Source organism: Pteronotus mesoamericanus, unplaced genomic scaffold (genome assembly GCF_021234165.1).
Source record: "Pteronotus mesoamericanus isolate MK-2021 breed Mesoamerican mustached bat unplaced genomic scaffold, CSHL_Meso_final contig_26, whole genome shotgun sequence".
NCBI classification, from domain to species: Eukaryota; Metazoa; Chordata; class Mammalia; order Chiroptera; family Mormoopidae; genus Pteronotus; species Pteronotus mesoamericanus.
Window position 1 is genome coordinate 2,018,409 of NW_026555109.1, and position 18,381 is coordinate 2,036,789.

General features: G+C 37.9%; 1 protein-coding gene across 7 annotated transcripts in view; it reads left to right on the forward strand.

Annotated features, from left to right (window-relative positions):
- The window catches only part of CLYBL (citramalyl-CoA lyase), a 339,893-nt gene that overhangs the window by 74,736 nt on the left and 246,776 nt on the right, over positions 1 to 18,381 (forward strand). The gene's annotated exons all lie outside the window — the stretch shown is intronic.

Consider the following 18,381-nt stretch of genomic DNA (forward strand, 5'->3'; position numbering starts at 1 on the left):
TTACATTTCAGGATGTTATTTACAGCTACCAAATGCTGGAGGCTCTCATGTATCAGACAGTCTCTGATTTGCTAATCGTGGAAGCCTTGCGTCACCAGTGAATTTGGATAAATTCACTAGTTATCTTTCAAGTGTCGATTCTCACAATTCCTTATTTTCCCCAAAAGTTCCAGCCCTTATGAAAACTACTGTTGGTCTGTATGTCTGATTCTGTGTGGTTGAAGAAGCTCCAATTAGAAAAGTGTAATTAATGGGAAACTTTGACATCCAGCTGAGAAAATTAGTTTGCATCAAAAAAAGGCAAGATAGAAGATTAAAGAAATTTTAGTCCTAATCTAATTAACACCAATTAAAAGATGGAGATGAATTTGTACTAACAAATTGTTAATTATGCACCAATTTGCCTTTTCTGTGACCAAACTAAAATTAGGAAATTATTATTACCTTTTTTTGGTTTGTTTTAGGAGGCTTTGAAATGGATTTCTTATAATCTTTTTTATAATTAATTAAAGCAAAGGTAGGAGGTAAGAATTAGCATAAAATATTTCACTTTCCTTATACTTTTATGTAGGTTAGCTCTTTAAAAATGGAAAGTACAGGGTAATTCTCCTGGCATTCATTCACTTACCAGACATTTAATGAGTACCTACTATGTGCTGCATCCTTGCTCCATTCAGTAAGAAAACAGAGCATGGGTGCAGCGAATGGTTTTTCTCATTCAAAATGTTTTAACTTTTTTAAAAAATTAAAAAATTTTTTCAGTTACATTTGACAGTCAATATTAGTTTCAGGTGTACAGCATAGCAGTTAGACAGTTATATAACCTCAATAAATCTTGCACCTACCTGACACCATATATAGTTAGTACAATATTATTGACTATATTCCCTATGCTATGCTTTACATCCCTGTGACTATTTTATAACTACCAATTTGTAAAATAAATAAATAAATAAACAAATAAATAAATAAAATGAACAGTTTGTATTGGTGATAACTGCTCCTTAGGGGGGGGAAAAACTTGTAAACTAAATTGTACAGCTAATTAAACTCTGCCCTGGATACATGTTATAGAGGGAGAATTAAACTTCTTTTAGGCCTCAAGAAATGCTCTTTAATGTTCCAGAACTCCTTTTAAACAACATAGCATTTTGGGGGTCTTCTGCTTATGTCTTCCTCACTTGGCAGATCTGTGTTTCCGTTTACCAGAGTGTTACTCAGATGTCCACTGTGCTGAGACTCTTACAGCTCCTCAGATGGTGATCTGAATAATTGTGGAGGGGGTCATGAAGCACAGACCTGTTATATGTGCAAATGAACAGCTGTCTAAGTGTCACGTAATGAGTAACCACAACCCACTTTATATAAACCATATCTCTTCTGTCTTTAAAACAGGAGAGGGAGGAGTATAGTGTCTGCTAGAAATGGGAAGAAATGCGTATCTATGGATTCCTCTAGCCGGTAATTATATACAAAATACCTGGAAAACTGAGCTGCCCTCAGATTTCCAGGTACCTATTGTTAAACTTCATTTAAAGAAAATATTGACCAACTAGGCTCTGGTGTCAGAAACAGCATTCTAAAGATCTATGTACTATGTTACTATGTAGTGCATAGACTTAGAATTTAAATAACAATATAAATAGCAATAGTTGATGTAAAAATTTAGGATGTTTGGTTTGCATTTTTTAATATTTGTGTTGGAAACTTTTGCATTCACAACTTTGGCTGAAAACAAACTGGGATAAAGTAGCTTTTACAGGCTGGTGTTTTCATGGGTAATGGCAGTTGGAAGTCGGCCTATTAATGAGAGAATTTCAAAATGACAACACCTACAGCCAAATGGAACAAATGGAAGATATTCTTTAAAAACAATGTTTTTTCCCCTATAAATTTTAATTTTCTCCTTGTGATTATTTTAAACCAGAGCCATAACATGAGAATATCATGAGGGGAGTCATTTGTGAACAAGGTCTTTAGGAAGGATGTCTAAAGAGGCACAGAAACTAAATGAAATGAGTGATTCAGGATTGGATCATGGACCAGGAAAAAAAAAACCAGACATAAGTCACATTATTTGGGACAGTTGATGAAATTTGAATAAAGTCTGTGGAATAGATAACAGCATTGTATCAGTGTTATATTTCCTGATTTTGATCATTGTAGTACAGTTGTGTAGAACAGTGTCCTTTGTCTGGGGAAATATTTAGGGTTAAGGGAGCACAATGAATACAACTTATGAATAGTTCAAGAGAGAAAATAAACATGTACTTATGTGAACATCAATAAATCAATAAAGGGAGGGCAGTAGTGATAGAGCTAATGTAAAATATTAACAGTTGGTGAATCTGCAAAAAGGGTAATCTGAAGTTTTTGTGTGTATGCATGTGTGTGTGTGAGTGTTATCCTTGCAGAGAATTAGTCTTACTAACTTAGTGAGTCTAAATGGATTTTTAGGATGTCCATTTACCAGGGCAGATTGGTTATCTTCAACAGTTTAATCTGTCTCTTCAAAATCTCTCAACCTAATGGAACAATGAAGTAAATGATGCCCTCCAAGTGTATAAGTAAGAAAAAATATTCCCAAGCCCATATATTTCTCACGTACACCTCCCCTGTAAGATTGAGTCATGGGTTTAAGTGAACACGCGGCCTGAAGTTCACTATATTGTATGTTCCCTTTCAGACAGGACCTCACAAAGACCCTCTTTTATAAAGAAAACCAGCCAATAAAACAGTACTAGAGTACATTATATATGTGACCAATCATTTTATAAAATTTGATGTAAACCTTCAGGCATAATTGGAGTTCTTAGCAAAATACGTTGGTTTTTAATACTTCTATGACCTTCCAAGGGGACTTAGCAATTACTCTTAAATTTTCAAAGTGGTACATGGAGTTTTAGCTGTGGGACTTCCATTAAAGTCCGTAGGAATCTTGTTGCTAAAACATCGGACAACTCATGAAAATGTGCTCCTTCTTATGAAATTGTTAGAAGTAATGGGTATGGAAGTGTAGCCCTGTATTCCTGGTACATTTACAGGCTTTCCGCACTTGTTTCAAATTTTATACTTTTATAAAAACTCAGCAGTTCTATAGGAATTGAAAAAAAGGTCTATTACATGTATTTCCAAAATGAAAATATAGTAGAACTGATAAATAAGAAAAGAGAAAATTCTAAAATAATTCAAGAAAATCTAAGTGCTTAAAAATACTTCTTTTTATTTAAAAATTAATATATCAACTTCCAGATTTTGAAAATGTGCCTTAAAGTAACAACATTTTAAAAATAACATTTAATGACAAACTTTCAGTATAATCATGTGCAAGATTTTGGGTTTTCAACCTCCTCTTCTGTTAAAACCATCATAGCTTAAACAGTTCCTGAGCAAAACTTCACGTCTTCAGAGACTGGTCTTCCCAGGGGATAAGGCTTAAGGTTTGGTGAGTACCCTCTGCTAGGAAGCTCACACACAGGCTCAGCTCAGCGACAGGCGCAGCCTCAGCCTAGCTGGTGGTTCAGTGGAGGACTCTCAGGGTGCTTGCACCCCTTTCCCTCTTAGGGCAGAAACATCTCTGGAGTTATGTTTCCTCGGTTCTTTGGGGTTCTTTGGAGATCAGGATCAGGCCTCAGACAGAGGTTTTTATTTCAATACATTCAGAAAGAGAAGGTGGGGGGTGGGGTGAGAGAGAAGTGGGGAAACTCAGTGACTACTTCTTGAGTTAATTACTGTTGGCTCAGTTTCAGTGATGCTGTTTTGCTGTAGTTTTTGTTTTGTTTTTTTTTTTTTACAAAGCAGTATTGAATTATTATTTTTATTCATTATTAAATCTCTGGAAGATGATTTCTCCTGAAATCTCTAGTGATGTCTGGATAGTAGATTTTAGGGTAGGGTTTAAAAATAGAGACCAGTTTTTCAACATAGCATTGACTAAATAGCATCAGTTAGGTGTGAGCTATGCCACTGATTTGAAGTGTCCCAGCTGGGGTCAAAATTAGGGACTGTCTAAATAAGGGAATTCAGAAAGGCAGGGGAGAATGTCAAGGTACAAATGGGAGGAAATAAGCCATTGTTTCTTTAAAAAGCATGGTAACCTCAATAATAAGAGACTATGAAGTAGTTCTTTTTTATAACAGTGGCTTCTTAACTTCACAGCCCTAAGAGCTCCCAGGGTCACTAGTAGAGAGCCCCAGGGCTACACCTGCCTTGCATAGATTAGGGCCTGCTGCAGCTGTCTTCATTTGCAAGGCTAAGTAAGGTGTAGCTTGATGGGGTGGTGGGTCTCAGCAGGGAGCGCGCCTTTTTCAATCTCAATAGGCTGGTATTTCAGATTAAGATGACCGTTGCAAGTCAGGCTCAGAAAATGTAAGATGAGGCAAGTAACCATTTCCTGAGTTTTATGTATTAGACCCTACAAAGTATGAAGTGGGGAACCCTTATATAAAGGCTGCCTTGAATTTTCCTTACCTTTCCCAGTTAGCTCTGCCTAAAGTATCTAGCGCATCCAGGGGCCAAGCTTGCCTTGAGCCCGTAAACATGTTTGTAAGGAGTGTGTGAACGTATAGGATGAATCATTGATAAGGACAAAAGAGAATGCTCTTTGGAAACTATACGCGTTAGCATCGGTCTATGGATTGGATACGCTTTCTCTGTAATGTGTGTTTGTTTCACAGAAAATACAATTAGGATAACTCTTGTGTGTTCTCTACAGGAAGGAAGTAGTATACTGCTTGTGAATGGTAGGCTAAATGAGGGAATCATTAAAGGGTTTTTAATAGACTTTTGAACCAAAAGACATGAGGGACTATAGTTATGTTGCCTTAATTGAGAAATATTTTGCAGTATGAGGAGACTTAATAAAATTTTCATTACATACCTGGTCAGGGATTAGGCTGAATGTTTCTTTAAGCAATTTGATAAAATGCACTTGGAAGACTTATTAGTTGTGTGAGAATATGTATGAAGTGCTTATCATCTCTCCTGCGGGTGCCCGAGTATCACATACTTGGTTTACTGTGTTGGGTTGAATGCTTCTGTTGTAATTTCTAATGAACTTTACCAACAGACTACTTGATCATGACTAAACCCAGGAACAATGCAAATGGAATTGCCTCCTGATGGGGAGGAATGGGCCCAGATGGCCCTTAAAAGGTGATAATTAGGAAATATAGCATATCTGAGTAGCTAGAAAGAGAGAAACTTGTTAAAGACAGTCAATCTGTTTGAAGGAATAGTGTTTCCTTTCATATATACATTTTTATTTAGAGTTGCTTTAAAGTAAAAATCTCCCAGGAAAAAATTTTATTAGTAGCAAAAACCTAGAAACTACACCCATTTTTTTTTTTTTTGCTACTTTGAGATTATTTTAAAAATTATTTTCTTCATACCTTTTTTTGGTAGATCTGTGTAACAGACTTGCTGTGTGTGTTTTAGGGGGCCGTTTTAGGTTATTTTAGCTCTTATGCTAAAACAGTGGGGGAGTGATTAAAAGTGAGAAAAATATTGGTATATATTTGTAAACTGAGCTTTTAAAATTAAAATAGTTGCAGGATATTACAGTCTGTTATTTCATAGACTTTGTAAGATGGCTTTAAATGTATTGCCTTCTTGGCAGCATAATCTCCAGATTCTTCTTGAGTGTGTCATTAAAATAATTTTACATATGACTAGTTGGACTTTTTAAGCATTATATTTTATGTTAATTAGCATATTTGCATTTGCTAATAATATTCCTTTGGCTTTTCTTTAGTCAGTTTTTTTTTTAGTGTACAAACTTGGCATTACTAGAAAAAATAACAAGTAAACTGAGAATGAGAAAGTAGTGACATAAAGGGAGAAGAAATATGCTCAATATATCTCTTCCAGCTTCTACATGGAATGGAGGATAGAGAAAATAGCTTGTCCTGGGAATTAAAGCACAGAGCAAAAGCTGTAATGGCCAGCAGGCAACCTTTTCCTTATCTGCAAAATCGGAAAGTAAAATTACATTGAAATGCTAAATTATATTATTCCAAATATCTTGGCATTCATATTTTGGCAGATGAGTTGCTTTCCTGAAATTATTCAACACCATCATTCATTTTGACAAAAGCCAGTGGTACAGATGCACCTTTGGGACTGTGGCCAAAGTAAGACCAGCATTTTCCTGGTCTGCCCACTCAGGTTTCGAAAGACTCTCCATAAAATAAGCCACACACTCCAAGCATTGCCCCTTCCATCCTTAGCAAGTACATTGAGGCTGAAGTGTAGGGGTTTCAGGATCTAGGCCTTGGGGCTTAATATAAATTCATAAAGTATCTTCTTCCACTCAAGAACCTCTTAGAGAGTTTTGTGATATTTTAAGCCTAGTTATTGAAAAACGGATATATTCATTCTCAATTTCAGGATTCCAGAAACACATATACCGAGACAGATGGAGAAGTATCGTGCTTTCCCTCAGCAAGATTCAGAGGAAAGTTGAATCAAGAATGAGCCATCCATCAGTACACTATTTGCAGGATGTTTTGAATTGTACCCTTGCAATCATTGACCAGTTGTCCCAAAAGAAATAATCTGGCTTAAACTTCTCATTATCAGTAAAAACCAAAAATTATTTGGGGCAGGCATATTAAGGGAAGAAAATGTCAAGAAGAAAACTGAAGATAAAAATCATTACTATCTTTAATTCCATGATTCATACCAAGGAAATTGTGTGGTTTACGTCCCATGTCTCCAACTCTATAAGTGAGAGTATGCTTTTTGAAGATTGTACTTAATAATTTTAACTTCAGTAATTGCAAGAAAGATCTAGCACATTTTCTGGATAGTTACATTTATTTACTCTTTCTAGATGCTCTCTAACTTGAAACCTTTATAGTTGAAATTTTTACCATTACAGAACATGCTCTAAGGAGAAAGTGAGCTTCAATTTTTCAAGTGCTTCTTAAAGGGACTTAAATTTAACCAAAACCTAATTTGCGTTTTCTTAATATAACTAAAACATGATTGATTGCTAAAACAATATTTAGAATTTTATTTAACAGCAAATATAAAGAACCAAGTCTAAATAGCCCAGAAGATGGGTGGCAATTAACGCTGCATTCTTTTTCAAACTGTTTTATTAATTAGCTCTCTAGACTCAAATAGGTTATATCCTGTGAGTAGTAAATTGCATTCATTCCATTTGTAAGCTCTGTGGATGAGATTGGCATGTGGCCTAAATGCCGTCCACATTGTTGTGTTAAGTAGCACTTTCGTCTCTCTGGACCCTCTCTGCACCCTACTGGAAAGTTTTATCCATTTTTCTTGCAGGAAGGGAAAGTCACAGGTAGTTTCGCGCCATCTTCTTTTTTATTATTAAATCCACTAAAGCCAGTTATGCCTGGTGGTACCAAGCAAGCTCTTTCCAGTGTTCTGGTCTGTTAAGCATTCTGAGTTCTTTACTGTTTATTTATGTGGAATGTTTTCAGCTCTGTCTTTGCTTTAAGAGCTGATTAAAAGGAACCTTTAAAAAATGAAAAGAAAGTAGTTTTTCGTGTAGGCTTTTTCATTCTGGAATCTTCCCTCATCTTCCTGCCCACCCCTCCATCTTTACTTTCCCCCTGCCTTCAACAGCATGTAAATTGTTTAATGTTAAAAGTGTTTTAGGAAGCTCATCAATACTGCATAGCTTGGAGGATTAGAGGACTGGATTACTCCCCCAACACCAATTGTGCAAATCATCAGTGTACTAGTTCTACTTAGGAATTGAGAATGTTCCTAAACAGCTGCTCTTCGGAGGATGTTGGTACTAAAACAAACCCTCCTGGCATTTATGTGACTCACAAGCACAACTCTTTTGAGGGAATTAATGTCAGAGTTAAATATGAGAAGCTACCATTTACAATATATACCTTTCAATTCCAAATAATTAATCGCGCATTTCTGACATTTTCCCTTTGTCTTTCCTCAGGGGTAAAGTTATTTGAATAACAAACAAATAAACAAAACCCCTCATCACAAGTAGCTGTCAACCTCCTACTTTCAACAAAAGCTTGCTTTCTTAAGGAGACCTATAGTGTCCTGTTTGGTTTGAGGCAGCAGGGTGGTATAGACATTATGCAGAAAGGTTTGGGCTAATAAGCACTTTCTGGATTTAGTGTCTCTGATGATTAAGTCTTGGATTATTGTTTTGAGTTACTAACCCACTATCACTGCCCCATGCAGAATTTCCAACACAGTATCTTCTTAGATGCCTCTCCCTAGATGCCCTGACAGTAAACAATGTGAAAATTTGTAAGCACTATGGTTTTCAAATGAACTGAAAGTAAAAAGCTTTAGGCATTAGTTCTTATTTCCTTGACCCAAGGACCATTTTCTTTCTATTTTTTTTAAAGTCCCCATTCAAGGATGTGTTTATTGATTTTAGAGAGACAGGAAGGGAGAGAGAGAAAGAAACATCTATATGAGAGAGAAACATTGACCAGTTGCCTCCCATACATGCTCTGACTGGGGACCAAACCCTTAACGTAGGTATGTGCCCTGACCAGGGCTCGAACCCACAATGTTTTTGGTGTATGGGATGATGCTTCAAGCAACCGAGCCACTCGGCCAGGGCAGGATCATTTTCTTAATGAATATCAAGTTGATCTGTAAATAAACTGTAAAAAAATAAAGTTTTAGACGTACATGTTAGGTCTTTAGTTTGAACCAGCTCTTACATAGAAACTATGATTCATTTTTTTGTCGGAGGTAGTCAGGGATCAGAGACTCCCCTTGCCTCTCAGTCATGTTCCCTGACTGAGCTTTCAAAGCCCCAAGTTTTAAACAAATTTTGTGTAATTATATAGAACTCTTTCCATGGAAGTAATACTAGTTTCAGAAAGTGGGAACTTAGTGTATATTCCTTATGGCCAGGAGGTATCAAAGTGAGCAATGAATCCAGTGACTTGTTTCCTCCCTCCCTCCCCTCCTTCCTTGCTTCTTCATTTTAAGAAAGTGTTTAGAATCCTTACTCTGTTTTTAAAAATAAACATTTAAACACTTTTAGTATTTAAAACGATTTTATTTATTTTTAGAGACGGGGGAGGGAGGGAGAAAAAGGAGAGAAACATTGATGTGAGAAAAATATCAACTGGTTGCCTTTCAACTGAACTGCAACCCAGGCACGTGCCCCTACAGGGAATCTAACCAGTGACCTTTCACTTTGCATGATGATGCCCAACTAAATGAGCCACACTGGTCAGGGCCCTTACTCTGTTTTTGTTTTTAATTTTTTAAATTGATTTTTAGAGGGAGAAAAGAAGGGAGAAAGAGAGAGAGTGTGAAACATCTATAAAGTGAAACATCTACTTGTTGTTCCATTTGTTTATACATTCATTGGTTGATTCTTTTTTTTCCATTACCATTTAGTCCCCTTATACCCCACTCTCACCCCCGCAATCACCACACTGTTGTCCATTTCCATCAGTCCTTTTTCCTTTTTCTTCAATCCCTCCACCCCCTCTTATTCCCCTACCCCTTTGTTGTCATCCTGCTCTCTATCTATGGGTCTGTCTCTATTTTGCGTGTTAGTTCAGTTTGTTCATTAGATCCCACATATGAGTGAAATCTCACGGTGTTTGTCTTTCTCTGACTGGCTCATTTCACTTAGCATAATGTTCTCCAGGTCCATCCATATTATTGGTTGCTTCTTGTATGTGCCCTGATGGGGAATCAAACCTGTAATTTTGGTGTATCGGGACAGTGCTCTAACCAACTGAACTATCCGACCAGCGACTTACTTTGTTTTTAGTACAAACAGTTCTATTTCCTTAGTCACAATTACTCCCAACCCTAAGCTCCCATAGCATTTTAATATAATAGTTAGATTTTTTTTAGATTATATTTATTATTAGAGAGAGGGAAGTATCAATGTGAAAGAGAAATATTTATCTGTTGCCTCTCCCATGTGACTGGTAGTGAACCTGCAACCCAGGCATGTGCCCTGACTGGGAATCGAACCGGCAACCTTTGGTTCTCAGGCCAGTGCTCAATCGATTGAGCCATGCCAGCCAGGGCATAAAAATAATAGTTTTATTGAAATATTATTAAATACCATAAAATTTACCCTCTTAAAGTGTACAGTTCAAAGTTTTTTAGTCTACTCACCAAGTTGTACAACAATCACTACTATCTAATTACAGAACCTTTTCCATATCTCTAAAAGCAAGCCTGCACCCGTTAACAGTCACTCTCCATGTTTCCCTTTTCCTTTCTCCTAGCAACCTCTGATCTCCTTTCTGAATCTTTAGACTTGCCCATTTGGACGTTTCATATAAAGGTAATTGTGTATTTGTGCCCTTCGGCTCTTCTCCCTTAGCATAATATTTTCAAGGTTCATTTTGTTTTAGCATGGATCAGTATTTCATTCCTTTTTATGACCAAATAACATCCCGTTGTAAAAATACACCAAATTTTATTTATTCATTCATCCATCATGGACATTTGGGTTGTTTCCACTTTTTGGCTAGTATGAATAATGCTGCTATGAACTCTAGTGCACATTGTGGACATGTATTTTCATTTCTCTTGGGTATACCTAGGAGTAGAATTGCTGGGTCATATGGTAACGCTATGTTTCACATGGTGAGGAATGCATAACATATTGCGCCCATGTTATTAAACTAATTATGAAGCAACTTACAGTCAATTATCATTAGGCCTGTCTCTTTCACTAGGTTTTAAGTTTCTTGAAACAGGGATTTCACCTCTGAACCCCACTCCCCAGTCCAGCACCCACCAAGTGACATGGTTCTCAGAAAGCTGTTGCAAATGGAGCTGAGCAATGCAGTGTCCTATTGCCTGTGACATCAACAACACTCCTGAGACTCAGACTCTGACTCCCGCCCTCACCTTCCCTGTAACAAGTGACAACTTGTCAGGAATACAAACTCTGTATTACCCATGGAGCTCTCCAGCTGGTTGCTGACCCTCCTTATCTGCTGTGGGGCCTTCATCCAGATCTTAAGATTTCTCCAGGCTGCCTCTTGCCCACAGCAGCCCTAGGACCCCACTCTGGTTTATGCAGATACTTTAAGGGAGATTGTTCTCAGCACCACTGAAACCCAAGCAGAGGCAGAGCTGGTGGAAACCCAGCATTTGGGTGCATGTCCCCTGTTGGACATGGTTCACACATCTACTTTAAGGGGATTTGGACAAGGAGGCCCTGCAATGCCTATCCAGGTTTTGACTTGGAGCACTGTGTAGGAGGTTTAAGAAAGCTTATTTTAGGGCTTCTCAGAAGATAGAGCAGCATCTTTATGATTCATTCTGCTACCTTTCACTTAGAGCCTGTGATTTCTAATAACATCTATTTCATGTTGAATTTAAGACACAGAGCTAGCTTCTACTGAATTGGCCACCTTTGATGTTACAGTACAGAGAAGTGAGGAGAGGAGGGACAGATGGAACAAAAGTCATAATTACCCAAATTTACAATAACTTCCCAGTAGCAGCTGGCACAAAAGAAATGTTAATGCAATAAACTGTAAATGGAAGGAAGCTAAGCAGAATTTATGGCTGGTGCAAATCGCACCCAATCACTGGAATGGCCTTTCTCCATCCTTGAGCATTTCAGTAGTCACAGGGGGATTGAGCTCGGTTGAAAGTCAATGACCACTCTGCATCCTTCCTCCCTAATATGTCTCACACCCCTTCAACAAACAGATTCCTGCAAAAATCTGGGTAATCTGATAGAACAGTTGGGGGGAAAAGATCAGTCACTGAATGCTCACACCTGAAATCCTGGCTGTGCCAAGAGTACACATAGCTGTGAGCATATGCATTACAGTTGCAACCATAGTGCACATTGTCCTTCTACTCCTCTGAGCCAGGGATTTCTGCAGATATAGCAGATGGCAAGAGTGTTTCTGTGTTTCATCCACAAAGAGAGAGGGCAGCATGTCATTCGCCAGTCAGGTACTTACCTATCCATCAGGGCCACTGCTGTAAACGGCTGTTTTTCACATTTGGGTTCCTGCAGATTTCATTTCCATTTAGGCTCACACATACCTTTACCTGTGTTGTAACGTATGGGTTTTCATTGTCTCCTTGTCCAGACTGCTGTCCTGTTTGTTTTTTTAATTAGCTGAGAAGCACAGTTTAAATCGAAAATTGCTTTCCGAGGTCCCTGTTCTCTGGTTCCATACTGTGAGGGGCTCTCTGTAATTAAACACATTTTAAGGGTTGTTCTCTTGTGATGTGCTCTGGATGTCAGTGCTTTTCCCACTAGCTGGAGAGTTCGGCTTCAGGCTTGAGACTTAACTATTAATATTAATACTAGGTATAATTAAAAGAAAACTTGTATATCAATTGATTAAATATGGGGAATTTCCCTTCCTCTTGGTAATTGGGGGGAAACAACTATTATGCCTTTTAGGGACAGGAAAATAACTAAGGTTTGTGAGGCATGGAGAGGAAACTGGGTAGGAAGTCAGGAGATTGGGAGTACAGGTGTCAGCAAATTTGCAAAGTCTTAGGTCTCAGGTTGCTGGTTGTCACAGTGAGGACGGAGTCCCCTCACAGATCTAGAATTCATTCTGGGATTCTAAGTTTCAAAACAAAGTATCCATATTTGAAATACCCAACACAGTTTCAAATGCTCCATAGAGGTTCCACAGAGAGGGACATGTTACTGGGGCCTCTTCCTGGTAGGGGATCAGTTCATTAATAATTAACAAAGGATGAAGGAAACCTTTATGAAGTTTTGGCTTAGAGGCTCAAAATATACATTTAGAGTAATGGTCTGTAAGTCAACCATTAGAGAAAGTCTGACATTCTGTATAGAATGGCAAGCTCTCCTCTGCAAATCTTTTCTGAAAAAGACTTTGCAATTGTTTCTAGTAAACATGTGGACAGTTATGGGGCATATAGAAGTCTGACACCAAAACCATGTAATAAAGATAATTCATTAGGCACAATTATTGGAATTAAAATCCACTGTTTGGATCTTAATAGAAAAGACACATGGCACATGGTAAAACCAATGTGATCACTTCCTAAGAGGGCAAGACTTAGGGAAGAAAGGAAAGGACGAAAGGAAGATGAGAAAAGAAGAGAATGTATGTGGCAAAAGAGCTACACATATTCAACCTCTATTTTTCCCACAAACGTACACACCTGTATTTCATGACCTATGTCTTCCTCTGACCCTATCTGCCCTATAGTGTACAGTAGAGCTCATATTTTTCTATGTATTCCTGCTTTGAGTACTTTCCTAAATCATGGGCCATAGTTCTCTAATGTCCTAACCTGATTGGTCAAGATGTTTGAGTCTTAGTTGATGTTTGAGGGGTGTAGCAATAGAAAACATATGGGATTTGGATGTGGATTTGGAGAACCCATGAGTTGTATTTACAGCACTGTTTTCCTTATCTGCAAAATGGGCACAGAGTCTTGGAAGTCTGGTTGTAGAGATGTGTACAGGCAGTGGGGTTGTTTGCAACAACCTTCCTATTTCACTTCATCTGCAAATGTCACAAGCTTGTGATGTTCAGTCCTACCTGGATCCTCTGTTGTGCTAATGGTGTGTCTGCTTTATCCCACAGCTTCTTAAATCTCAAGGTTAGCAGGCCAGTGGGTCAGCAGGTATATTTGGCCACATGCATTTGTTTTAATGTTAATAGGAAAGAGGTTAATTAAGGATGTTAATGTGGTTTAACGTGAAATCTTATGAAGCCTTACAGGATATATGAAACACCAGTCCATACACCACTTACGTATTCACATGCTTCTGAACGTTCTGAAGACAATTTGCCTGGCTATCTTTTTTTAAGTGTTGGTATCAGATGGACTCAGGATGGTCATGCCTTCCTTGATGGAGTTTCTAGTGGATGGATTAGTGTCATTTCTGGACCCCCACCAGAATTCTCTTCAGGCTATAAGTAGTCATGTAAAGTCATAGGTTAAATGCTTTGGGAATAAAATGTCATTTGATGTGACAGAAATGAACCATTGGAGGCCCACAGTGCCTCTGGGAGTTGCTCTCACTTACAGTTCTTGTGTTAAGTAATTTTATTAACTGAGGCAAGGAGGTGCGTGAGGTGACAAGAGAAATATTTTTTGCTAACATTTTAATCCTAATCACAAAATTTGTTTGTGTGGCTTTTTATGCATTTGTAGCTATAAAGCCCAGGAAGTTGATGAAAGTAAAAATTAGAATGTATTGTTTTTCTACCCAGGTGTTATTTAAAGCATTGTATAAATTGTCAAAAAGATTAATTATTGTTGCAGGTAAACAGATGATAAATTTTAAAATTATATTACTACTGTGTGTCAGCATAAAAGCTCTATGTCCCAACTGTGTCACCTTTTTCTGTTGCTGTTGACAAGGTTCACATTTTATATAGCACACCGCCAGAAGGTGTTGACATATATTCAGATCACTGATTAAATGTTTTAAAAACGTGCCACTCACAAAGTAACCCTGATGTTCTATGAAAGAGTCATTTTTAGGAATAAAATTTTTTTCTTCTTCATTGACACGGAAGAAATTTTAATATTACCATTTTTTTTTTTTTTGAAAAACCTATATGAGTACATTTTCTTATTTTAAATTGTGGCACAGAAGAGAAAATGTTTTTCAGCATTCTTGTTCCTTCTCCACAGGAAAGGCAACAACACAGTGTAAAAATATCACAAGGAAGGTGCTAAATGGCTACTTGTAAACCCCCCTTTTTGGGCACAGGACCCATGAGCGTGAGGATGGTTCTGAGGTTGTATTAGTGTTGTAGAATCTGGTGTTGTGACTCCTTTGTAATTCAGTGCTGTGACAGCCCTTGTGCTCTGAAATACAACATACACAGACAACTTTTACATAGCAGCTAAGCAGTGCAGAAGCCTCTGTATTTCTTTTCACACTGCAATGTTTGAAGATTAGTCATGGCTTTTGCAAGTTGTGGATGAAAGAGTCTGGCCTTTAGACCAAGGCCTCACTGAATCCAGGTGTATATTTGCTACAGTGGTAAATGTGATGCCTCAAGAACCAACATTTTAATGCTTTTCTTTTTAGTGTATTTTTGCAATACTGTCAATATATTCTATTGTTTCTCTGAACACAGTATGAAAAAAATTTAAAGCAAATAATTTATTGTTCATTATGAAAAGGTGGATATTTTTTCCCTCCCTGATTGTCAAGATTGCTATGTCATTGTCAGTTTGGGGTGTGAATTTTTCCCTCTCTGTACAGAGGAAGTTGACATTGCTTCAGTGATGTTGCAGAGGGGTGATGTCAAACAGCCACCAGTCCATGCTGATTGTCACTTCACCCCAGCATGATGCAAGCTTGGAAATGTTTCAGTGACAGCTGTGGGTGCCCTTGGGGGGCCAAATCTCCAATTGATCTCTATGACCAAAAGTATATAGGAGGTTATGAATTGCTCATGGAAGCAATAATGATAGCTGTCATTTTCAAAGCACTTAAAATATATCAGGAACTCTACCCATTTCACATAGAAGAAGGTATCCAGCCATGCACTAAGAAAAGTAGAGACATTTATTGACGAAGATACAAGATACAAGAAACATGCACCTAGGACAATGACGCCTCAGTCCCCTTCAAAGTAGGCACCTTGGCACCTCACTGTTCTCCCAATCACCGTCAGCTGCCCAGTTGTATTTTCCTGAATCTCATTGAAGGTCTGAAATCTCTTCCTTTACAAAGGTGATTTTAGTTATGAGAAAAGCCAGAAGTTGCAGGGCACCAAATCTGGGCTGTTGGGGAGCTCAGTCACCTGGGTGATTTGATGTTTCACCAAAACACTCAGCATGAGACATGATGCATGAGCAGGCACGTTGTCGTGATGAAGCTGCCAATCACCAGTTGCCTATATCTGTGGTCTTCTGAAGCATTTGAATAGTTTCCATGGAAGAATGTTCAAGCTTAATGCAAAATTTGATGCAGATTTGTTGCTCTACTCACTCAGTCATTTTGAATGCGACAGTCACACAGTACACATGCTCACTCAACAGTGTCTACCATCCCCACTGACTAGTACAATGAAGTCATCATTGTTCACGCATGCACATTCCAGTCCACTCTCCTTGGCTGCCAGGTTACACTGATGTTTTTGAAACTGTTCTTGCTATATTAACAATGGCTGGAGTTTTTCCGGACTGATCTCATGTAGTGTCTCATTTAATTCCAACACCGTAACAGCAGCCATGTAAGGATGTGTGTTTATCCCCTTTTTTGCGAAGGAGTGAAGCAAGACTCAACCACCCCTTAGTAAGTGGCAGCCAGCATTTGAACTCAGATATGTCAGATTTTAGAGCCGCATCACATTCATTCAACAACTACTTATTGATTATTATGTATTAGGCACTGCTTTTTTACCACATGTCTCTTTAATCTGTTTTTTAAAGATTTATTTTTATTTCATTTTTGATTTATTGATTTTAGAGAGAGAAAGGAAGGGGGGGAGAGAGAGAGAGAGACATCGATTTGTTGTTCCACTTATTTATGCATTCATTGGTTGATTCTTGTATATGCCTTGACTGGGGCTTGAACCTCCAACCTTGGCGTATGGGGATGATGCTCTAACCAACTGCACTACCCTGCCAGGGTAACCTGTTGTTGTTGTTGTTTAATTTAGTTTATGTATTTGGGGCTTTTAAAGAATTGGCTCATTGTTGAAAAAGGAAGCCTCATGTAGGATTCCCTGTAAATTCAGGATGAATGACTGTGAGCCGTGAGGTTTCCTGCTTTAAAGCAGGTGTGAGGGGGGACGATTAAGATGCTTCCTGGAAAATACCCTCTTATGACTTCATCTCACCTACTTTGGGTATCTGGAGCTGCCTTTAGAGCTTCTGAACTTGTATCTAAATACTTTGCTCAGAAGCAAAAGGTCGCCGGTTTGATTCCTGGTCAGGGCGCATGCAAGTCTCCGGTTGGGGCGTGAGCAAGAGGCAACCAATTGGTGTTTCTTTTGCAGATCAATGTTTTTCTCCCTCTCTTTCTCTCTCCCTTCCCCTCTCTCTAAAAATAAATTTAAAAATATTTTAAAAACACTGTGCTCTGTTACACAAGGAGCTGATAACTTTGATGGGCTTCACAGATGTAAACTGGGGGCAGAAGGGATGGGTGAGAGGAACATTTTTCATTGTGAATTCTTTGGTGCCTTTCTGGAGCCATGTGAATGTAATACCTTTTCAAAAGAAAAGGATACTTTCTCTTAAAAGTGTAATCTAGTTGAAATGAAAGTTTCACTGGATTCAGACTATCATGCAATTGTGGGTCATTCTAAACTTACTCTTATTTTTTGGGTTGCTCTACCACACATTATGTGTTCCTATTTGTACCTTCATCCTTTACTTCCTGGGCTGCCATCTCCACAGTGCTTTCTCTATTTGATTAACCATAGCCCTTAGTATGAAGTCGGGTGATTTTTTTTTTCTTCAAACCTCACAACTCTTGTTTTTTAAGTGTGTGGATCTCTTTAGATGGCATTTGTTTCATAAATATGCTCTTTTCTCTACATAGGAGATTTATCCAGAAAAATCTTCTTATTAAAAAGTTTTTTTACATGAAGCATTTGTTTTTTTCCCCTGAAACACTCTACTTCTGGTTTTAGAGTAGAATGGAGAATTTGACTTTCACTGGTCGGAAACTCTCTACTTTTATGTTAATGGGCATTAAAAAAACCTGTGCATGTATGACAGTGTGTAGCATTCATAGACATGTAGAATGCCTATACGTTCCATAACTTTTATATTTATAAAACAAAACCAAAGCTTATGTACATAAAAACCGCCTGTGTCTGCACTTTCCAGTGACTTCTAGAGAAAGTCGTTGCTGTAAAGGAGAAACTCTGTTGGCGATACTTAACCCTGATGAGTGAGTAAACCTTCTTTAGGTGTTAATGATGTCCAGAGCTTCCCTCTCTCTGTGTGTCATTCATCTCCTCTAGATGTCTTTTTTTTTTCTTTATCTGACACATTATAGGGAAAAGTAAAGGAAAGATTTATTCAGATTATTTTGATGGTTTCATTCTCTTTTTGGAAGTTAAAATAGTTTAGCTACAGAGATGTTCTTGGAACATTTAAAGTCCAGTTCTGAATTTTAAAATAGCTCAGTGGGAATAGGTTGATTTCCTCTAAATCTAAACATGATTATAAACTAATTTTGATGTTAGGACTTAAAAATAACTAATGGTCATATCCATTAACTTGTTTGTCTAATACAGTGCATTTCTTTCTTTGATAGGTTATAAATTCATATTATGATCTATGAACAGGGAAACCAACCAATTCAGCAATGTGCAGATAATCCCAAAAGGGATAGGTCCAACAGCCCAAGAATGGGGGCTGTTTGATGCTCAGCACTCAATAAATGCCTGTTGTTTAAATTGGTGAAATTAATGTAAAAGGAAGTAGTGCACTCTA